The sequence below is a fragment of the Pelodiscus sinensis genome, chromosome 10 (assembly GCF_052426305.1).
Source record: "Pelodiscus sinensis isolate ZL-2025 chromosome 10, ASM5242630v1, whole genome shotgun sequence".
Taxonomy (NCBI): domain Eukaryota; kingdom Metazoa; phylum Chordata; order Testudines; family Trionychidae; genus Pelodiscus; species Pelodiscus sinensis.
Window position 1 is genome coordinate 24,631,503 of NC_143061.1, and position 24,400 is coordinate 24,655,902.

Genomic DNA, 24,400 nt, shown 5'->3' on the forward strand with positions numbered 1-24,400 from the left:
TCGGCTGCCTCCCCATAGGGCGGGGACCGGCGGGGGCAGGGCGGCGTGGCGAGGCTGCTACCATGGCGACCGCTTTCAACACAAGGCCTGACTCGGGCGGCTGGCCAGGTCTAGAAGCTTCTGGCTCTGCGCGAGGCTCAAGGACAGTGGGGCACGGGATGGGGGCGGACAGCGCTACGCCAGCGGGAGGGGAGCTCAGGGCACCGCATTAGGGGGCGGCATATGGGTTACGCCTGGTAGCACTCGGGAGGCGCATGGCCCCCTGTGCCTCTGTTAAAATTGCAATTGCCAAATGGGATGACTCCTCATGGCCCCTCCCTGTTCCTCTCGGTCGCTACCCTTCCCTCACAGGCAGCAGTCGCCTATTGCCATACGGGGTGGGGCTCTTCAGAGGGTGGGGCGACAGCACCTTGACAACTGCAGGGGAGCTCCTATGGACAGGAGGGCGGGGAGCAGGGCACTATGACATGGGGAGGGAGCCCAGGACAAGGTACGTGGAAGCGGGTGGGGGACGACGACTGAGGGACACAAGGCAGCACCTTGTATCGTGGGTCACAGCACCAAAATAATAGGGGCACCAAAGCATAGGGGTGGAAAGGCGTGACAGATAGTTACCTCAAAGAGAGGCCCCAGAAAGAACAGGGGCACTAAACCGTATGGCACTTTAGGGCCTCTTTCTGGGAGGAAGCACAGGACCATAGAGTTCCCTACATAGGAGCTACAGGGCTACAGCACCCAAAATGGAGCATTACCCCCACAGTTCTGGTCTACTGGGACCTTAGCACCATGGGTCACAAGGAGGACACCAAAGAAAAGTCCAGGTTTAAGGGGCCAAAGCAAAGAGTGCACTGTAAGACTGGGACAACGAAAAATAGAAGCGATTTGGAAAACTATTCTGTAGCTAGGAAATGATTGTCAATTTGGAAACAAGGAACAGAATTTGTGTAGGAAGCAGAGATGGGAAGAATTTCCCTTATTTCCATGTTCAAATTATTAATGATTTGTTTTATTCTAGCACTAGGAACTTTAGTCATAGACCAGTATCTCTGAGTGTTAGGCCATTTGCAAAGCAGACTAAAAAGACAGTCCCGGGCCCCCAGGAGTCACGGTCTCCATCAGTGATACTCAGACTGGACACTTGAGAGTGGCTCTTAAAGTGTCCTCTGTCACTCTTTGCAGCTAAGAGTAATGCATGGGGGGCAGGAAGTGTCACATGCCCTCCCCCCATGCTGTGGGAGCCAGGCAAGGGGCTCTTTTGGCTACGCTGCTCAGATGCTGCACTCTGACAGGAAGAGGAGATGCTGCTCAACATAGTGCAGCATCAGAGGGACAGAGCCCCCCTCACTCACCAGGTAATGGGAGGGAGCGTGGAGGGAGCCAGGCAGCAGGTACTCTCTCCTGAGTCCCAGGTGGCTTCCAGCCACACTGCCTGGGACGCTACCCAGTGCACTGCAGCACAGGGAGGGGAGGCATCAGAGCAACTGCACTCTTCCAGGCAGCCTCCGGCCATGTTGTCTGGGACCCTGCTTGCTGGGCAATGCAGTGTAGCAGGATAGACACTCTCCCTGCCTCAGGTAACATGGGATGGGGTACGAATGGGATTATGTGGGTCCTGGACTAGTTGTGTGTGGAAGAGTCACATTGTGTGGAGCTGGTGTCCCCTTTTGTGTTCCTTCTCTCTACTCACCTGTGTTGCAGCACATGATATAAAAACGCTATGTAATTTAAATTAACAACCAGTTTAAGTTAACCAATCAGGATGCTATGTTATTAACCAATTGTAATTGATAAAATAATACATGGTCAGTCTTCTTACGGTGACAGTAATGCACATATATTCATGTACATATGTTAATGTATATAAAACAATGAATTCATACTAGTGAGTAATGTTAATCATTAATTTGGCTCCTGAACCTCTGAGTATCACTGGTCTACATATAAAATGAGATTATGGATGAATATAGACATGGGTGGGGGGAGTAACAGGAACAGTGAGACAATACTGGCCAGCATGATAGGCTGGTCACCTGCACATTAGTAGTCAAATCATTTTCAAGTTTTATGTGGGCATCACAACAAAATTTGAAGGTGGATAATGAGGTGGCTTGGTGGAAGTTTACCGGGAGCATCTCCCAAGCAGGTAGGGAGAAAGGCTGATGGTATCCGAAAATGTAGCCGAAGAACAACATAAGTTCACGCCATTGGCCAACCAGAGGCATTGTGTCAGTACTGTGAATTCTGTAGGCTGTTATAAGGCTTTTGGGGTCTCTGGGATTCTGAGGTTTCGATCTATTTCTTTGTGATGTACTTTTCATAATGAAAATAGTGTCTTGGATTCTAAATATTCCCTACATACTAGTGCACACATATCTTAAGAGAAAAGTCACTATAAACAGAGTCTAGTGATACCAATGAGTACTTGTGAACAGAAAAACTTAAAACAACGATTAGTAGCACCTTAAAGACTAACAAAACATGTAGGCTACGTCTACACTGCAGGCTGCTTGCACAAGAGTGCATCCATACTACCATATGCTTTTGCGCAAGAGCTGTGCTTTTGCTCAAGAGCGTCCATGGTGGGGTGGATGCTTTCTTGCTCAAAAAAGCTCTGATGGCCATTTTAGCCATAGGGGTTTCTTGCGCAAGAAACCCCTGTTGCCGGTCCACACTGCCTTCTTGTGCAAGAGCTCTTGCACAAAAGGGCTTATTCCTCGTGGGGAGAGGAATAACACTTGCACAGGAATCCCTCTTTTCTGATGCTTTACTGGAAATGTACTTGCACAAGAACATGCTTGCAGTGTATACGCTCTGCAAGTTTTTGCGCAAAAAGCCTGCAGTGTAGCCGTAGATGGTATCATGAGCTTTCGTGGGCACAACCCACTTCTTCAGATGACTGGAGTATTAAAAGTCCATTAATGGAGTTCCAAGTCACTGTGTTGTTTCAGGCCAATTCCACAAGCCAAATACACAGGGAATGGTTAGAACTTAACTTCATTTACAAGTTTGATTCTTGTCAGAATGGAATGAACTGGCTGGCTTGCACACTACCTTCTACATCCTAATGACTTAATCAGCCAAACAACAGAGGTGCTAATTGTTCTTATCAGCCTCTTGTAACTTGAATAATCTATTCATTGTCTTTCTCCCTCCCTCTTTCCCTTATTTATTCTTGGATCTGGACTTTTAATACTCCAGTCATCCGAAGAGGGTTGTTCCCACGAAAGCTTATGAAACCATCTACATGTTTTGTTAGTCTTTAAGTTGTTACAAGACTATTAATTGTTTTTAAGTTTTTCTAGTTACAGACTAACTCTGCTACCACTCTGAAGCTACTTCTAAACAGTAAAGCTGAAGTTGTGTCACAGTAATTTTTAGTAAAATTCATGGACAGGCTACAGACAATAAGCAAAAATTCACAGAAGCTTGTGATCAGTCTCTAACTTTTATTAAAAGTAACTAACAAAATGGGGAGGAGGGGTCCAGCACCCACTGCTGCTGTGTCTCTGGTATGCCTCTGATACCTCTGGGGGTTGAGTGCATTGAACTTCCCTCGCCACAGCAGCTGCGAACTCCAGGGTTGGCGGGTGGGAGCTCTGAGGGGATCTCGCCACCTGCACTGGCTAAGAGCTATGGGAGCCTTGTTGGCTATTGAGGGGGAAATCTCGCTGCCCTGGGGTACAGAGCCCCCAGAAGGGTTCGAGGCCGGAGGTCAAATCAGTGAGGCAGGAAAGAAACCTAAAAGAGAAAACTTTATGATGCATGCATGCAGGCTGTCACTTCCAAGAGTGAAGCAGCAGCCCTGACAGACAGATTCAGGTATCCTATATACAGAATGCTTAGACAGTTCAGTTGTGGATTGTTCTTCTTTAACATATCAAAGTCTCAGCAGAAGTACTCTGAGACTTCTGTTCACCCCAGGAGTGCTAGAAGTAAGTTTTTACAGTACACAAAGCCACATGAGAACTTGAGTGGAGGAGTCTACAAGGCAAACTGTGACAAAGATAAGGGTTTACATGACAAATTGTGACAGACTAGGAGTATCCATGAATTTGAGATAGTCATTTGTAAGGGTCTTTGATTAGAGCTAATTTGATTTCTCTCTGTTACAGGGAGAAAGGCCTGGAAAACTTTTTAACCCTTACAGCAGTTTTCTTTTAGAAAGTTATGATTTCTGCACAGTTCCCCCCTTTAGACACAATTGGAGTTATTTGATTTTTCTCCCACAATTCCCCCCTTTAATACTCCTATTGGAGTATTACTCAAAGTTATTCTAGACATTCTTAGGTATTCTTCTTTTGCTGGGATGAATTCTTATCTTAGAGGGAGGTTTTCTTTATCAGTTGGGTAAATGATCCACTGCCCATTCACCCCCAGATCTTTACCAGTGCCAATATTGCTTTTAAAACATAAGGGAAACATAAGGGAAGCATTCCCTGATGGATGTAATGCTTGAGTAAGGGGAATCCCTGAGGCAATCAGATTTTTATGCCAAATCTGCCTGTTCCCCCCCATGACTATGTACTTCTGGCACAGTGTTATCATTCTGGGCATCTACCCACTCCCGCTCTCCTGTAGAGTACTGACTACCAGTAGATCTGAATTTTAGGGGTCTGGTCCACAGGGAGGCAGGAGTTGGGATAAACTGTAATGGTAAAAGGCCTTCAGAGCCTTCTATAAGCTGTTCACATATCCAACAGTCACTTGCATTGGTGAGGGACACAACCTTTTGCAGGGCTTCCCAATAAGGGTGAGGAAAGTTATATACTAAGGCTATTCTGACTACTAAAAGAAGGAAAACAATCCTCATCCTAGTATAGTATCTTAAATTTCTAAAGTAGAAAGGATAATAATAATATAGTAATTAGCTAGCAACTAGCAAAGCAGTCTCTTTTAACTAAACTTAATCAGTTAGTATTGTTTGGCTTGCCTCTGCAGGCACTCTTCGAGATTTCGTAGTCTCTTAGTTCACTCAATACTGGAATGGCTTCCCCTTTGTGAGAGCTATGGGGCGCCAGGCTCACCTGTAGGTCTTTTCTGGCACAGTCCTACCTCTCAGGTTGTACCTCGAAGCTCCTGGTGGAGGCCGGTTTGGTAACAGTCTGGTTTGAGAGTGCCACCTCGGTCCGCTGAACCTCGTCCTCAGGTGATTCCTCCAGGGAGGGGTCCTGGGTGACGGGGTCAATCAGCTCTGTTGGATCTGCAGTTCGGCGTACATGACTTGCGTGGATCCACGAGGGGCGCTCCTTCACCTTTACTGCTGTGTGGGTGATGAACAGCACTTGGAACGGTCCTTTCCACCGGGCTGCCAGGCAGTTCTTTCTGTGATGTTCCTTCACGAACACGTAGTCGCCTGGTTGGATGTTGTGGCACGGTACATCAGTAGGTACTGGGAGGGCTTCCTTTACCTGCAGATGCAAGCTCTTCTAACTGTCATTTTATGTCTAGGTTTTTTTCTTTCTGTGTGGCTGCTAGCCTGTGGGCCTCCTGCAACATTAAACTGCTTACAAATCACACATGAATTAGATATTCTTGAGAGCTTCTAGGTGCACGCCTGGGGCGTACCCTTGTTTTGGGATTTGTGAGGCCACCCCCCTTTTGCTCATGTGTGTCATTTGATGAGACACCTGAGCAAGCTGCCGTGTGAGAGATTTTTGGGGCGACTGGGCAGCCATCAGGTGCACCCATTATCCCAGCTGGGGATAAGGAGCAGCCTGCTTTCTCCCAAAGGTTTTTCTCTGCAGGTTGAGCAGCTTGCTGTAGTTCTATCAGGTCCTGCAAAGAAACAGGGAGGGAAAGAGAGACCAGAATCTGAAAGGGAGCCAGAGGTCCATGTGCTGCTGCACGTCTGGCCGCTGCATCAGCATTCCCATTACCCAGAGAAACAGGATCAGTGGCACCTGTGTGGGCCGGGCAATGGGTAATAGAAAGGGATGTGGGTAGCTGAATAGCATCAAGGAGTTGGGAGATAAGGGGACCATGAGAGATAGCAGAGCCAGAAGAGGTAAGGAAACCTCGTTGTTTCCAAATTTGTCCTGTGGCATGACAGACAGAGAAAGCATACTTTGAATCAGTATAAATGGCAGCAGACTGTCCGGACGCTAAAAGGCAAGCACGAATTAAAGTGATGAGCTCAGCAGCCTGAGCTGATTTGATTCCTGGAAGAGAAAAGAACCTCTAAAACATTATTATCTGAGACCACTGCATATCCAGCCTTTAGTTTACCAACTGCATTTCTTTTACATGAGCTATCAGTATACAATACAAGAACTGCATTTTCCAGCAGTTGAGCAGACAAATCTTGGGGAGGCTTTACACAGTGCTCAAGCAATTCTTCACAGTTATGGGTATGTGCTTTACCATTAGAGGGTAAAGGAGAAAAAGTAGCTGGGTTAAGTACATTACATCTTTGAATTACCACATTTGGGGAAGAGAGGATAACATTCTTATACAGGGTTTGTCTCTGAACAGATATGTGCTGGGTGCAGTGTTGCTGTAAGAGAGCAGAGACAGCATTAGGGACCTGTAAGATAATGCTGTGGCCTAATGTGACAGGTTGGGCCTTTTTAAAGTAATTCAGCAGCAGCTGCAACAGCCTTCAGACAAAGTGGGAACCCACGGGCTACTGAGTCCAGTGTTGCAGAAAAATAAGCTACTGGACGAGGTGTGTGTCCAAGGGGTTGACAGAGAGCTCCAGCTGCAATTCCATCCTGTTCATGACAAAACAGAGTAAAAGGCTTGCTATATTTAGGTAAGCCCACTGTGCAGAAGAGTTTTAAGGGAAAGGAAAGCAGATTCACATTCTGGGGACCAGGTCACTGGGTCAGGAGCTAAGATTAAGAGTAGAATAGTAAGGGGCCTGGTGAGTCCAGAAAAGTTAGGAATCCATTGTCTGCAATATCCTGCAGTACCCAGAAATTTGTATACCTGACTTTGGTGAAAGGGTGAGGAATGAAAAAAACTTGAGATTCGTTCAGGTGTTAACTGGCGGCCATCTCCTAAAAGTAAATGTTCCAAGTACTGAACTCTTTGTTTTACAAATTGCTATTTGGCTTTGGAAGCCTTGTGACCCTTATTAGCAAGACACTTTAACACATATCAGTTTTACATCTTTCCTTAGTTTTACTAGCAATTAGCACATCATCAACATACTGAACTAACACAGAACTGCAGGGAAGAGAGAGAGAATTAAGGTCAGCTTTTTAAAAACTGAGAAAACAGAGTAGGGCTTTTACAATAACTTTACAAAAACATGTCCAGGTTAATTGATGACTCTGAAAGGAAAAGGCAAAGAGAAATTGGGAATTCTTATGCACTGGAATAGAAAAGAAGGCAGAACATAAATCTATTACAGAAAACCAGGTTAGGTACTACTGGAAATCTAGGGATTACAAACTTATTAATGGCTCTTAGGTCTTCTACACATCTATAGATTTGCTTTTTCACAGGTAGTATAGGTGTATTACATGGTGAAGTTGTATAAACAAGTATCCCTTGTTTAAGGAGGGAGAGATTACAGGCTTAATGCCCTCTTGTGCCTCCCTAGCCAATAGATACAGGGCTACCCTTGGGAAAGGCTTGTTGTGTCTGTATGTTATTTGCACTGGTGTTGCAGAGGCTAGCAACCCCACTTCATACACAATGGGCTGCCCACAATGTCTCTGGGACATCTGAGAGGTCCAGGAGGGGTGTATGTCCTGAGGTCTCATCAGATTCCTCTGAGAGTAGTAATGCCATCAAATTTGGAGCCTGATAGGGGGGAAGGTCAACAAATATCCCTTCCTCTCTACAGAGAAGGTTTGCACCCAATTTACACAACAAGTCAGGTCCCATAAGGTTTACAAGAGAAAAGGGAGATAACAGGAAAGAATGTTCAGCTGACAGGGGTCCAAAGCGGGGTGGGGGTGCAGATGGCACATCTGAGGAATCAAGCTGTCTCTTTAGAGTAGCCAATTCTTGCTGCAGCTTTTCAATAGAATCTTTTTTGCTAGCCATAATGCTCTGATTATATTTTTTTTTACTGCCACATCCTCCCAGAGGCACCAATATTCCATCTGGTTAGGATGTTTTTCCTCGAGGAAAACTCTAAGATAAGCAAGCTTTTGTAAGTCAAAGTTCTAATTGTCATGTATTCTGGGAATTCCCCTGAGTATAGCCATTCCAAATGCTCAATAATTCCTTAAGTCTCCTTAGTTTCAAACCTGCAGGCAATACCTAGCTGACTGATCATCTGAGACAAGGGAGTCCCAGGCTGTGAGAAACCTTTTCCCTCAGTAGGAGACAGACTTGAGGGAGCAATCTTATCCATGTTAGCACTGTCTTGTCCAAGGACAGCACAGGAGCTCAACAGTACTACCCTCTCCAAGGATAGCACAGGCGTCCAGCAGCACTACCCTCTCCAAGGATAGTGTGGGAGTCCACACAAACTGTCAGCTTCACTCACACTCCTTATGTGCCGGGGGAAACCGCCCTTGCTTTCAGCAGCTGTGCAGTGACACTGACAGCACTGGTGCGGTTGCGGTCCCCCTCCGGACTTCACTCACTCAAAACCATGTGCTTGGACTCGCCACCAATCAGTCAGCAACAACAACAACAACAAAATCCAACCCCTATTTGGCTATACCCAGTGTTTTCGTTTTAAGTTTCCCTCAAGCCTCTTAACAAAAAATTTTAAGTAAAAGATGACTCTTACCGCCAGCCGGTCCAGCTGGTGACGAGAACAGGGAGGCGGACTGGGGGATTTTAAATGGATCCCTTACCCTCCAGATGCGCGCTGTAGTCCGTTCCCATTCCCCGTCATCAGCCTTTCCAACTGGAGTTCCAAGCCATCCCACTTCTGACACCAAATTGAGGGGGAAATCTCGCTGCCCTGGGGTACAGAGCCCCCAGAAGGGTTCGAGGCCGGAGGTCAAATCAGTGAGGCAGGAAAGAAACCTAAAAGAGAAAACTTTATGATGCATGCATGCAGGCTGTCACTTCCAAGAGTGAAGCAGCAGCCCTGACAGACAGATTCAGGTATCCTATATACAGAATGCTTAGACAGTTCAGTTGTGGATTGTTCTTCTTTAACATATCAAAGTCTCAGCAGAAGTACTCTGAGACTTCTGTTCACCCCAGGAGTGCTAGAAGTAAGTTTTTACAGTACACAAAGCCACATGAGAACTTGAGTGGAGGAGTCTACAAGGCAAACTGTGACAAAGATAAGGGTTTACATGACAAATTGTGACAGACTAGGAGTATCCATGAATTTGAGATAGTCATTTGTAAGGGTCTTTGATTAGAGCTAATTTGATTTCTCTCTGTTACAGGGAGAAAGGCCTGGAAAACTTTTTAACCCTTACAGCAGTTTTCTTTTAGAAAGTTATGATTTCTGCACAGTTCCCCCCTTTAGACACAATTGGAGTTATTTGATTTTTCTCCCACACTATCAACTCCAGCCTCACTGCTCTGGGGTTGAAAGGGAAAATGTCATGGAGCTTTTTGGATGTGATGAATTGAAACTACTGTTAAAAATGTTAGTTATTGTGATATTAACTTTTGTGGCACGAAGCAAACTTTGATCCAGCTTAACTGGTATTTGGGAATTAGGCTGCACAGTTAGTTCCAGTGTAGGAGCTATTGCTTAGGGAAAGTAGCATGACTGCAGTACTTCTACACACTAATAATCCCCAACTGCTGGAATGGTCCCTGTTGGATAATTTCAGTTCCTACAATTCAATATATTTCTTGGGACCTGACTGGTAACCTGAGGATCAGACTTACAGCCATCTTTACGGTCTTTCTATCTTAACTTCTCTGAACACCAAACATCCAGTCTCAAAGATAGGGCCCACAGTCCACTCCAATGTATGTTATGGAACACAACTTTGCAAGTGCTCCCTGCATTTTCGCATGCTTGAGTATTTAGGAGATGGGTCTACAGCAGACTAAGGAAGTGCTTTGTTACAATCTGGATGAAACCCTCCTATGAGTTAAGTTAAAAAGTCATTCAAACTGATCTGTGAACACATTCTTAATGCAAAATATTTGTAAGAGATACTGAGGGGGCTACAAAGCCTAATAGAATTTGCCCCAAAGCTATCAGTACTCTGTGTATTGATACCAATGGTGTATATGTGTGTGAGAGAAACCAGAACACACAGAAGCTGAAAGCATACACAGAACAGAGAATGCCAAGCAGTAGCCATTGAACATAGTGACCCTGGAAACACTAAAGACAGCATGTTTGGGTTTGGTGATCGGTTAAGAGGCTTCAGTCTGTAAATTAAGAAACTGCTTCTTTTGTTCTTAGTTCTTCTTATAATTCAGAGAAGCATGGATTTGTACATAATTTTAAATAAGATTTCATTGAAGAAAATACCAGATCCAGTCAATTTATATTTCAAGCAGGAACATCCCCAGACCACTGAACTTGGACTAGCTACGCAAAGCAAAAGGGGGCAACATTGGTGACAGAAGCAGAAGCCAGTTTTCAGGGCATATGAGTGTGATCTGGCATTCCTATTGAACCAAGATGGACCTGTAATGCTTTGAGAGTCCACCCAGACCTTTAAGAGATTCTGTCACCACCTGTCTAGCAACTCTGGGTGCTTCTATGCTGTGCAGGTTTGACTCAGAGTCCTGACCCCAGCAGCACACAGTAGCAGAGCATTACCCTGGCTTCTACCAAGCTAGTTATTCTTTGCAAAGTAACACCAACACAGTCCTTCTATTCCCAAGTCTCTCCAAAACGGTCATGACACTTTTTAAATACACATTGGCTGTGTCTAGACTGGCCAGTTTTTCCGGAAAATCAGCCGCTTTTCCAGAAAAACTTTCCAGCTGTCTACACTGGCCGCTTTAATTTCTACAAAAGCACTGACTTCCTACTGTAAGAAATCAGTGCTTCTTGCGGAAATACTATTCTGCTCCCATTCAGGCAAAAGTCCCTTTTGTGCAAAGGGGCCAGTGTAGACAGCTCAGATTTGTTTTCCGCAAAAAAGTCCTGATCGTGAAAATGGCGATCGGGGCTTTTTTGCGGAAAAGCGTGTCTAGATTGGCACGGACGCTTTTCCGTAAAAAGTGCTTTTGCGGAAAAGCATCCGTGCCAATGTAGACGCTCTGTTCGGAAAATGCTTGTAATGGAAAACTTTTCTTTCGAAAAAGAGCATCAAGACAGCAAAAGCGCATCAAAAAAGCCATTTCCTTTTTTGAAAGATAGCATCCACATTGATTGGACGCTATCACACATTTAAGTTGTGATTACTATGGATGGAGTGGCCACTAGAGGGCCTGTGCTTTTTCCTGGAGGCTTCTTCTTTTGAAAAAACCCCTCTTCCCCGTCCACACATGCTTTTTTCTGAACGAGCTCTTTCGGAAAAAGGCTTCCTCCTCGTAGAAAGAGGTTTACCACTGTTGGGAAAACCCCTGCGTTCTTTCGACTTTCTGTTGAACGCAATTGCAGTGTGGACGTAAGTGTAGTTTTTCCGAAAAACTGCGGTGTAGACATACCCTGAGGGATTCACTGGGTCACAGGAACATATAAGGGAAGTACTTGCAGAAATCAAATGGCCAGCTGGAATTAAAACAAGACTTAAAACTGAAGCTGGAGATTTTGCAGAAGGAATTAACACAAGACCTAAAACAAGTACTGGAGGATTCCCAGAAAGAGCGGAGAGATTATTTGTAGTTTGAGATAAGATCCCTTTTGGAACAGAAACTACAAAATGCCTGGACAAACTGGAAACCTTACAGTTTGCCTTACAGCTAGGCTGGAATGTTAAAATAGTCTGACCAGTTTGGAACCTGTTAGCCAGGATGAACTGTAATGACTTCAGGATCTGAAAATTCAATTCCGTAGAGCAGGGGAGGGGAACCTGAGGATCAGGATCCAGACCCCAAAGCTCAGGGCTCCTTCCAGCATTGGGGAGCCCCTGTTTGTGTTCCAGAAACCCCCCCACCCACTGCCATCCCTTGCAGTACTGGAGCACACAAAATCTACTAACCTGGGCTCTCTAACTCTATGGTGTTCAAGGGGAATGTGGAGAATGTGTCTCTCCCTCTCAGTCAGGAGCCACTTCAGTGAGGGTTGTTTTTTTTTTTTTGCTTCTTACTTGTATATGGCCCCTAACTGATTTTTCTCTGTGTTAGTGACCACCAACCCAAAAAAGATTCCTCACCCCTGGCATAAAAAAATTAAAGGGTCACAGACTAGAAGGCAACCACCTGGATGTGGAAATGGCCAATTAGACGAGTTGGGTAAGATGAAACATTTACAACAGTTTTTTATCCTATTTGTAATCCATATAGCCCCAGGGGAAGAGATCAGGCTGTCCCAGCTCATATGATGCAAAGCCCTGTTACCTTTGAGGGGAAAACCCCCGGTGAGGGTTATTTGGCTCAATTCAGCATTGTAACTCAAATGGTTTGGAAGGAAGACAGAAAGGGACAGTTAATGTAAGTGACCCAGCTCTTAAGGTGCTGCAGAACTCACCCCCCCACCCCCGAAAGATAACAGTTATTCAGACCTGGTACAAACCTTGGTACAAGTGTGGACCTAGATAGCTATCTGAACTTGCCTGGGCAAGCTAAAAAATAGAAGAAGAGGAAAGTATGAAATCCCACCTCAATTGGCAGAAGACCCATGGAGGCTTGTGTTCCTGTCATAGCCAACGAGGCCAACAAGGCTGTCCAAGATAAATTGGTGATTGATCAGTTTATAGATGTTTAGCTGGGCTTGAACTTGCAGACCAAGATCGGTAAAAGGAAGCCAAAGCAAAGCCACTCTAAGAGACTGTGGGATTTGTCACTGAACTTGAATCTTTCCTTGCAGCAGTCAGCAGAAGAGGAAGCAGCAACTAGTGTGGAGGAAGGCAGCCGATATCCAAGAGCCCTGTAAGTAAAGCTCTATGCCTGATGAAAAAGGGGATTCTATTTTGGTCCAAGATATTATGAAATGATTTTAAAAAGAGATACATTGTTTGCAAAAGAAGGGAGAGCTGCAATATTGAAAAAGATTAAAGAAAACAGTTAAGATAAATGCTAGAAATGTGACAAAACTGGCCACAGGTGAAAGGATTGTTATAAATACAATGCAAGCCAAAACAGACTGTCACAGTTCTATGTGTGAGGAGGAGATAGTATCAGAAGTGGTGTGGAAATCTCCTCTTTCTCTTTATTCACTATGGGAGGAAGGAGGAGGTGTGTTCCAATGGGGGAAAATATGTCCTTTGGCTGCAAAACCCATCCTGTCCTGCTGGCAATTTTGTTTCAGTGCAGCTGCCTCTGGATTGTGCTAGCCCACTGAGTTTCCCTGGTGGTCAGTCAGGTGAGAAAATCATGCACTTCTTAGTGTGGCATGGAGAAAACATTTTTTGCCCAAGTCTTCCCTCAGTGCTGCAATTGCTTGAGAGGGGGCAGAGTCACAAGAATATGTAGAATTGGAAATTACATGGCATCCCCAAAGGTCTATCAACTTTCAGAATCGGCTCAACTCATCTGCAGCGAAGATGATGGCGGGGTAATGCAGCTCTAGCTAAGAGCAACACTGCAGAAGCTACCATGCTAGCATTTGGCCTTAGGTGGAAAACCGACATAGAAGATGAATGAACTGAGCTTGCAATATTTTTGAAAAATATCTGTAATCAGATGAGCATTGATTTAGCTGTCCACTGATGTGCAGTTTTCTGTAAATCAAGCAGGTGGTGATATTGCAGCCTTAGGACAGACTCTGAGTTGAAACAGTTGCTATGGGAAAAAGGCGTATACTGACTGACTGGTGGGCATGGAGACCTGACAGAGAAGGGTTGACCCACTGATTATTTAAGTGAAGTCTGTGAATCATTTACACATTTCCAGTGAAAGACTGTCAAATAAAAACAAAATAGGGCTGTGATTCTACAGTCAGAGAACTGTAACTATGATGCTATGAGGCTCTTTTATATAGAAACTTGGGCTAATTGTGGTATACTAAGTTGCTTTGCTCAGAAACAAAATCCATCTTGGATTCTGAAATAGGAAAAAAAGTGATTAGTTATTGTAGTAATAATATCATGCTTTGCACGTCAATATGTGGATCTCAAAGTCTTTCCACAAATTATATCCCACCGTCTTCCTGTGAAATAAAGAATTATGGTTGTCCCCATTTTACCATCGAGACACAGATTACAGTAGTTGTCCACACAGGAAGCCTATAGCAGAGCCAGGGAAAGGTCTATAGTGTGATAACTGCCATTCTTCTGAGTTAGCCACAAGATTATCCTTCTTGTGGGAAGGAGGGAAGGAAGTTTCCTGAGAAATGAGCTTTGTGACACAGATAAGTCCTATGCGCATTACAATATAAAAGTTAAAGAAGGAAAAAGTGGCAACAATGGTTCTCACATGGCAGAGAAATTAGAATTAGAAGTTGGCTAATCTCAGTAGTTCTCAAACTTTAGCAACCCGAGGACCCCCATTTTGATTTGAATATTTTCATGGACCCCCAAACTCCTACCCTGTCCCCACTCCATCCTTCCCAGGCCCTGCCTCCACTCCATCCCTCTCCCCCAAAGATACCATCTCTCCTCTGCCTCTTCCCGTCCCCATTCCACCTCTGCCCTTCCTCTTCCCTCCCTCCTCTAACTGCATACCCTATCCTCATTCCTTTCCTTCCCTCCCAGTACCTACTGCACACCACTGAACAGCTGTTTCCCAGTGTGCAGAAGGCAATGGGGATGGAGGATTTAATCTGTGGGGCTGGCAGCCCCAGACATAATTCCACCCCTTCTCCTAAATGTGCCCCATCTCCTCTTCTCCTCCTCCCTTGGGATGCCTCCTGCATGCCGCCTGACAGCTGTTGAGAGAGGGAGGAAAAGAAGTTGATCAGTGGGTCCAGCAGGCACTCTGGAAGATCTCTGGATCCCAATTTGAAAAATTCTGCTTCCTGTTGGTCCTCCATTGCTGTTGCTCATCTCTGACATTGCTCATCTCTGACTCTTTCTGGTCTCTTCAAGTGCACATCCTTTCTGGTCTCAAGCTCAGAGCCATCACCTTTAATCAGGATTGAAGCATGCATCCTGATAGGTTAGTATGATTACCTCATATGTCTAATTTATGTCCACACACTGCAATTCTATTCCTTCCAGGAGCAATGATAGTGGTAACCAGTGACTAGATAGCTTTCTTAAAGCAAAATATTATTTATCAGAGTTGGAAACTTCAAAGACATTGGTTTTTAAAACAATAAAACAGGTTGTTTTACCAGGGGTCCTCATGGGGATTTTGGTAGATTTGAGCTTCCTACAGACTTTTCCCTCCTCCCTTAAGACAGCTGGAGTCTAAAGTACATTTTCTTTCCTCAACTCACAGACCAGTTCACTCTGTGCTTCTTGGACAATCTTCTTTAAAAGGTGCTTAGTCCTTTTGATCACTCTCCTTTTTAAAGAACAAGTCACTTTTTAACTCTTTTAGTCCTTTGATCTGCTGGGTCCCAGCACTGCCAAAAAAGGGCTTGTCACTCTGTTGGAGACAGACTATAAGGTCCTCAAAGGTAATACTTTCCCCATTGTATTTCACCAGTGTGCTGGGGATGACTGCATCACTTTCTTGATTGCTTTTCCAACAGCCTTTTCAAGTGTAATCCATACATGCCTAGAGGAAAGATTTATAACTCACTATGCTATAACTTCACCTCACTGACCAGGCAACACTTAGTGTTCAGAAAATGATTCCATATCATTATTCTTAGAAAGTGTCAGAAGGATAGCTTTGATAGTCTGTAAATTTAAAAACAACAAGCAATCCTGGGGCACCCTGAGGCCCACTTTGAGAAAGCTGCTAATGGGCCATACCTGTTTGTTTACTTAATGGTTCTGTAGCCATGAAACCTCACAGCTCCCATTGGCTCCAGTTTGCCATTTGCAGTCAAAGGGAGCTGTGAGAGAGACTTGTTAGCAGCTTTCTCAAAGTGGGACCCTGGACCACTTTAAGAAACACTACCTTACCCTGGCCTACACTGGGGAAGAGTTTGAATTAAGATACACAACTTCAGCTACGTTAATTGCATAGCTTAAGTTGAAGTATCTTAAATCGAATTTTGGTGCCGTCCACACTGTGGGAAGTCAAAGGGAGCACACTGTCTCTTCGACATTCTTTACTCTTCATAGAAGCAGGACTACCGACATCTACGGGTACGCCCCTCTCAGTTTGAATTAGCGTGTCTTAACTAGATCCATTAATTCAAACCCCAGATGATAGACTATGACTGCTTCGATCTTGTCTGTAGCGTAGACATAGACTTGGAGACTAACAAATAGATTGTGAGCTTTCATGGGTAAAACCCACTTCATCAGATGAGTATGTCATTATTCTTAGAGTATGTCTACACTACACCCATTGTATCAGTGTGTTAACACGTCTGTATTTTCTGCAGCACAGCCAGTGGGTTTTACTTGGCATACCAGGCATGTTCAGCAGCAGTTCAACATGTCTGCAGATTCTCTTCCTCTTAGATATCTGTAGACATTTGTGTTTCAGCTTAATTACACTATTTTGCGCTCTCCTCCCCTAAATAAGTAATCCATACAAAAGTCATTAATAGATTATGACTAAAGACACCAGGCTAAAATACAGTTTAACTTTCTATGAAATTAATTATGCAAAAACAAACCAGTTATTCTCTTCCATACGGTTATGAAATGGAATTGGGTGACTTTTATCTGCTCTTCACTGCTTAGTCTCAGGGTTGCCTATCTAATTTCATGAAGACTCTAACTCAGGCTCTAAAGATAGAAATTCTTCCCAAGTCACAGAAGACCTAGACATAGTTCTCTGCACAGACAAATAAGGAAGAAGAGTTCTAGCTACTGTTAATTTGGTTGTTAATGGGAAGAGGGGCTGTATTATAAATAAGCTCATTAGGAGAGGATCACTCAAATGATAAAATTGGTATCACATTTGCACAAAATGATGTCTCTAATTGCTCAGACCTTTTTATGGTTTGTGTCTGCTTGAGTTCTTTTGTGTAGATAAAAAGGCTTCTATAGGAAATAAACCTCAGTGCTATAGGACTGTCAGTCTGGAGGGCATCTCCAATGAGATTAATGATGTCTACCAATATAAGGAATCTTTGCATAAATGAGATAATAGATTCGGCAAAACCTGCCAACTTTTACTCATTTGGAGTAAATATTATCTTTAATTAAAAGATTTAAGGTATCTTGTTCCCCAAACTAATGAGAACTACATTGATTTCCCTTAGGAATTAATTTACCTTCTTAATTCTCATTCATTTTGGTGATAGGACTAGTTAGAGTTTATTCCAGCTTTGTACCTTTGTTGAACATACTCATTTACAATAAAAAGTCATTTTCCAAATTGACATCTTTGTTGGTATTTATAATAGTCAGTTCTCTTTTGGCTCAATAAGCATTTGTTACTAAAACATTTATTACGAATTGCTCTGTTCATCTTAGTTCTCATTCCGTGCAACATTTGTCAATAACTATGTCATTTCAGAAGACAGGGCTATGCAGCACTTTAAAGACTAACAAGATAGTTTATTAGGTGATGAGCTTTTGTAGGCCAGACCCACTTCTTCAGATCAAATTGTGGAAGAAAATTGGCATGACCATATATACCAAAGGGATACAATAAAAAAAAGTGAACACATATAATATAGACAAATCAGATTTTAGAACAGAGGGGTGATGAGGAGGGGAGGTAAGTGTCTATGAGATAATGACATTGGAGGTGATAATTGGGGAAGCTATCTTTGTAATGGGTAAGATAATTAGCATCTTTGTTAAGACCCATTTGTAAAGTGTCAAATTTAAGCATGAATGACAGTTCAGAGTCTTCTCTCTGAAGTCTTGTGTTAAAATCTCTTTGAAGCAGGATGCATGTAGTCAGATCATTGAGACAATGCCCATTCTGGTTGAAATGGCAAGAAACTGTTTTTTCTTTGTGAAACTGTCTGATGTCTGTTTTGTGTGCATTGATTCTTTGTGCCTAATAAGTTTGTCCAATATACATAGCAGACGGACACTGTTGGCACATGATGGCATAAATTATATTTCTGGATGAGCAGGAATATGTGATCTTATAACTGAAATGGTTAGGTCCAATGATGGTGTCAGCAGAGTAAATATGTGGACAAAGCTGGCAACGGGATTTGTTGCAAGGGAAAGTTCCAGGGTTGGTATTAGTGTGGTATGTCCTGTGGTTGTTGGTAAGAATCATCCTGAGGTTAGTTGGTTGTCTATAAGAGACTATGGGTCTGTCTCCCAGAGCTTCTTGGAGTGTAGTATCCTGCTCCAGTATAGGTTGTAGTTTATTGATAATGTGTTGGACGGGTTTAAGTTGGGGGCTATAGGTGATGACAAGTGGTATTCTATTGTTGGTTTTCTTGGGTCTGTCTTGAAGTAGATGGTTTCTGGGTATTCGTCTGGCTCTTTCAATTTGCTTTTTTATTTCTCCGGGTGGGTGACAGAGGTTTATAAATGCTTGGTAGAGATCCTGAAGTTTCTGGTCTCTGTCAGTGGGATTAGAGCAGATGCGGTTGTATCGAAGGGCTTGGCTATAGATGATGGATCGTATGGTGTGTTCTGGATGGGAGCTGGAGGCATGCAGGTAACTGTATGAGTCAGTGGGTTTTCTGTAGAGAGTGGTATCTAATTTACCATTGGTGAGTTGTACTGTGGTGTCCAGGAAATGGATCCCTTGTGTAGAATGGTCCAGGCTGAGATTGATAGTGGGATGTAGGTTGTTAAAGTCTCTGTGGAATGCATCCAATGTTTCTTGGCCATGAGTCCAGATCATAAAGATGTCATCGATGTAGAGTAAGTAGAAAAGGGATAAAAGGGGATGGAATCTGAGGAAATGTTCTACTTCAAGACAGACCCAAGAAAACCAACAATAGAACACCACTAGCCCCCAGCTTAAACCCGTCCAACACGTTATCAATAAACTACAACCTATACTGGAACAGGATACTACACGCCGAGAGGCTCTGGTATATATCTTGTTAGTCTTTAAAGTGCTGCATAGTCCTGTCTTTTGTTTCAGCAAGACCAGACTAACACGGCTACATCTCTCTTACTATGTCATTTCAGGATATTTTGTCTTTGATTCACATAGAAAACAATTGTGAAGCTAAAAGAATAACTAAGGTAAAATAGAACTGTGTAAGAAAGAAAAATGCACTGAAAGAAGTCTGAAAAGAACAGTTTGCAATCGCTGAAAAATATAAATGGCTCATTGTATATTTTCACACCTATCAGCCGCTGTTTTTCTACAAGGATTAGTTTTAACCAATGGAGACACTTTAAATCTAGAGGCAACAATTTTATTATAGATTTTGGATACACACATGTATTTTAGTAGGAAAAGCTCCAGCATATATTATATGTGAGAATGGAAGCCAGTACCCACTTTAGGAACATACTTTATAAAAGTAATATTACTGGCTAAAAAAGAATTATTTTAGTTAATTCACACATTTTTCTTGTTTAATCAAGAATAAAGACAATTATCTTAAATATTGATCACTCTGTCACAGATACAGGATAATATAATCTCAGTGGTTTAAAACACAAATGTAGAGACAAAATTATTGGAGGCCACCTTTTGGTACTAATGGCATTACCGTGTTAAATAGAACATTTTCTGGATATACCAAAAGGAGGACAGGCGACACTTGATATGGATTTTAATCAGGCCACAATTTTATTGTATAGATGTCAGTGACTACCCATCAGATAAAATGTACAGTGCAGGCAAATACATGTTTATTCCAATCATTACTCTGGGCTTCCACCAGCACTTCCCCACTTCGTTTCCATCCACATCCTCCAGCTAATCCATGTGTTAGACCTTACCATCCACCCTCCTCTAGGAGGGTTAAGATGGGCAATGAGAATGGTGCTGGGGGGGTTGGGGTTGGTTCCCTGTTGTACCAATCACAGAAGTCTCTAACCCTCCCTCCCCCATTCTATTTGGCTTTGCTTGCTGTATGAAACAAATAGGCTTTCCTTGCCCAAGGCTTCCACCTTTTTGACTTTTGAACCTCACATTCCAGGAGGGCAAAGCTATCTATTTCCCACCTCTGTGCATAAATCATAAGGAGGTCTCTGACTTCATAAAGCAGAGCTATCCTCCTTTGTCTAGCCCAGACAACTCCTGTCCTCACTTCAATTGTGGTGCAGTTAATTTTTGTTCTGGGTGTTATTGTACTCAAATATCTCTCTCAAGCCAAAATTATAGAAGACTTTATCCACTTGCATTATCTATACCTTCTTTCTTGCATTTGGTATGTCCAGCAGTGGATATAGGGTAGGATGAGCTGGGCGGTTGCCCTGGGCCCCGTGCTTCAGTAGGCCCCGTTCATGCGCTACTTCCTGTCGGCTGTGGCCGTGGCGCACGTGCGAAATTGTGCTGCCTTGGGCCCCGCGCTTCAATAGGCTCAGCGCCTTGGGCCTCGCAAAACTCTCATCTGCCCCTGGGTATGTCTGTGTCTTCCATTTTGTGTTCAGTTAAGCACAGCCATACAAATGATTCATGATAAATCATTTACTTTAAACATTTTTGACTTTACATCTCATTTAAGAAGTGTTGAGTTAAATTGATATGTAGGACTTTGTGAAGCTCAGTAGTTTCTTCTGTTCATAAGGATTCAAATCAACCTTTTTCTATTTTAGTTTATGTGGACTTTGTTCACTGAATTTCACTTTGAGAGGGCTGAAACGAATAAAAAATTTAAAGGGCTAACTCAGGTAACTTGTGGACCCATTTAGCGGGGTACCACAAATGTCAGCCCTGGGTTTGGTATTATTCAATATTTTCATGAATGATTAGGGTAATAGAATAGAGTGTATACTATAAATTTTGCAGTTGACAGCAAGCTGGATGGGGTTATGAGCACTTTGGCAGATTTAAAATTCAAAACAACTTTGATAAATTTGATAACTGGTGTGAACTCAACAAGATGAAATTCAGTAAATACAAATGCTAAGATTAATTAATTAAATTAATTAATAATCAGTTAGATCAATTATTAGTTTAATCCACCCTTAGAAGTTTTTAAGGCCTGGCTTGACAAAGTCTGTTTGGGATAATTTAGTTAAGGTAGGTCCTGCTTTGAATAATGGATTGGACTAGATGACCTCTTGAGGTTTTGTCCAACCCTAATCTTCTCTGATTCTGAGATTATAAGTACTTGAGTTAGGAAAGAAAGAATAAAATTAATAATAAAAAATTAGGAAAAACTGGGGAGGTAATGCTGAAAAAGATTTGGTGGCTATAATGGATCACAAAATAAGTATGAGTCTACAGTCTGATACAGTGGCAAAAAAAAAGGGGGGGGGGTTAGTAACTGTAGTGACATATGTAAGACAAGGGAGATAATTGTCCTGTTCTATTCAGTTCTGGTGAGGCTTCAGCTGGAGCCCTGTGTCCAATTCTGGTCACCACATTCTCCGAAAGATGTGGACAAACTGGAGAGAGTCCAGAGATAAGCAACAAAAATTGTAAAACATTTAGAAAACCTAAGCTACTGTATAAGAAATGGTTAAAAATACTGTTTAGTTTTGAGAAAATAAGACTGATAGCAATATTCAAATACATTAAGGGATGTTATAAAGAGGACCACGATCAGTTGTTCTCCATTGAAAGTAGGACAAGAAGTAATGGTCTTAATCTTCAGCAAGGGAGATTTAGGTGGAATATTAGAAAAGTGTCTTAACTATAAGGGTAATTAAGCTCTGGACTTCCAAGGGAGGTTGTGGAATCCTCATCAATGGAGATTTTAAGAACAGGTTAGACAAACTCCTGTCAGAGATGATCTAGGTTTACAGTACAGCGGGCAGGACTTGATGACTTTTCAATGTTCCTTCCAGCCCTACATTTCTGAGATTCGGTGTTTAATTGGTTTTGCGGAGAAACCATTAATTGGCTTAAGTTTATCAGAAAAGGGCCTAGTCTTGGTTGAAGGGTCAGCTGACTCTTACATTTCTATTGTATTCCCAAAACTACAGAGTTTCACCTGGTTTCATGACTAATTAATATTTCACTCAGCTCTCATGATAACTTCTTCTGAAGTCATACTGAAGTCTTTACTCAGCTTTTATTTTGTCATTAGTCCATGCAAAAGGCCTATGGAATTAAATGAGCATTTTGAAAAAGGATCCTCTTAATTAATTGGCTTTCTGTTTAAAAAATTCTGCTCTATCAAAGTTCAGACCACATCATCAGGTACTACTTTCATGTCAGGCAGAACCATGCAGCACTTTTTGGACCGGAGTGCAGTCCTTCAGAGAACAGACACTCACTGAAACTTTTAGCAAAAGGAGATTTTATGACATCTGTTGTAATCTTAATCCATATTGTAAAACAAACTCACTATTTTCAGACTGAGTGGGCCTGATTGTGCTCTAGTGTAAGAGGGGCTAACTCCATTGAACTCACACGGTACAAGTTTGCCCCTATATGCAGCCAGAATCTCAAAGTCTCCCTTACTGTGTTGTGTACTTTTCCCACCCCAGAGGATGTTGTTCAGTGCCGTACATAGTTTGAGAGTCATCTTGGAATATCCGTGTACATAACTGTAAAATATTCTTAATCTCTGCTGTTTTCTTAAACTCTGAGGTAACTAATGGTGTCTCTCCAAGGGTCCATACTGGGACCAATCCTATTTAACCTATTTATAAATGACCTGGAGAAAGGGGTAAACAGTGAGGTGACAAAATTTGCAGATGATACTAAACTGCTCAAGGTAGCTAAGAACAAAGTAGGTGACTGGGCAACAAAATGACAAATGAATTTTAAAGTTGATAAATGCAAAGTAATTCATATTGGAAAAAATAATCCCAACTACACATATAAAATGGGGACTAATTTAGCTATAACTTCTCAAGAGAGAGATCTTGGAGTCATTGTGGATAGTTCTCTGAAAACATCCGCTCAATGTGCAGCAGCTGTCAAAAAAAGTAAACAATGTTAGGAATCATTAAAAAGGAGATAGAGAATAAGACAGAGAACATCTTATTGCCTCTGTATAAATCTATGATACACCCACATCTTTAATACTGTGTACTGATGTGGTTGCCTCATCTCAAAAAAGATATATTGACATTGGAAAAGGTTCAGAAAAGGGCAACACAAATGATTAGGGGTTTAGAACAGGTACCATATGAAGAAAAGTTAAAAAGACTGTGACTTTTCATCTTAGAAAAAAGGAGACTAAGTGGGGATGTGACAGAGGTCTATAAAATCATGACAGGTATGGAGAAAGTAAATAAGGAAAAGTTACTTACTTGTTCCCATAACATAAAAACAAAGGGTCACCATATGAACTTAATAGACAGGAGGTTTAAAATAAACAAAAAGAAGTTTTTCTTCATGCAGCACACAGTAAACTTGTGGAACTTCTTGCCAGAGGAGGTTGTGAAGACCAGGATTTTAACAGGGTTCAAAAAAGAACTAGATAAATTCATTGAAGTTAGGTCCATCAATACTATTTAGCCAGAATGGGTGTCCCTAGCCTCTGTCAGGGGCTGGAAATGGATGACAGAAGAGGGATCACTTGATGATTACCTGTTTCCATTTCTTCCCCTGGGACATCTGGCATTGGCCACTGTTGGAAGATGGGATACTGGACTAGATGGATCCTGTATCGCCGCTCTTCTGTTCTTATGTTTTTCCCTTGGAACTGATAGAGGAAAAAAATAAAATTATTGAATATTTTACATGGACCACAGAAACACATCTTATTAGGTTCCAAGTCCTACATGATAAACAAAAAAAACATTTGGATAGGTCCATTAGCAGATCATTTATCAATCATTGCTGCCTGCATAAGCAGAACATATACTGGGACTAACTATAGATTCATCATTGATTTCTACACATTCTTGATGATTTTCTATTGATAACGCACTTGCAGAAGCACTTCCTTCCATCATACATGAATTTAGAGTATTATCAATAATTTATAAGCAAATAAATAATGCTTATGTACTAGAGTCAGGGTAACAAATATCCTTAAGATTGCACCAGAGGTCACTAGCTAGTGACATGTAGCTTTTAAGCCTTTCAAAAGGTTGCAAGTACATAAAGCAAGCTGTTGAAAGAAAGGTACAACAAAATTATGACTGATATTAATATAAAAAAGCTTTGATAATATATTTTATTAGGCTTTTGCAAAATAGTGTAAAATATATACTCTCTTTCTCAGGTCATTACTTGATTACATTAACTACATACAGTGAAAGCTTAAAAACCCACTAATCTATTTATTTATTTTAATACATAAGAATGTAGGAATAGAAAGCGTAGATCAGACCCAAAGTTCATCTAGTGCAGTGGTTTTCAACCTTTTTGGCCTGTGGACCACCTGGATCATTACAGACCTTTCCATGGACCACCAGTTGCTAGTGGAAACTCACCATTC

The 24,400-nt window shown here is 42.4% G+C and overlaps 1 long non-coding RNA gene across 1 annotated transcript in view; it reads left to right on the plus strand.

The window, feature by feature from the left end:
* Nucleotides 1-12,100: 12,100 nt before the first annotated feature.
* LOC112545857 (uncharacterized) overlaps nt 12,101-24,400 on the plus strand; it is a 39,700-nt gene continuing 27,400 nt past the window's right edge. The window contains exons 1-3 of the long non-coding RNA XR_016350355.1: nt 12,101-12,237; nt 12,812-12,873; nt 19,068-19,124. This is a non-coding gene — a long non-coding RNA (uncharacterized LOC112545857). The remainder of the gene's footprint in view (nt 12,238-12,811; nt 12,874-19,067; nt 19,125-24,400) is intronic.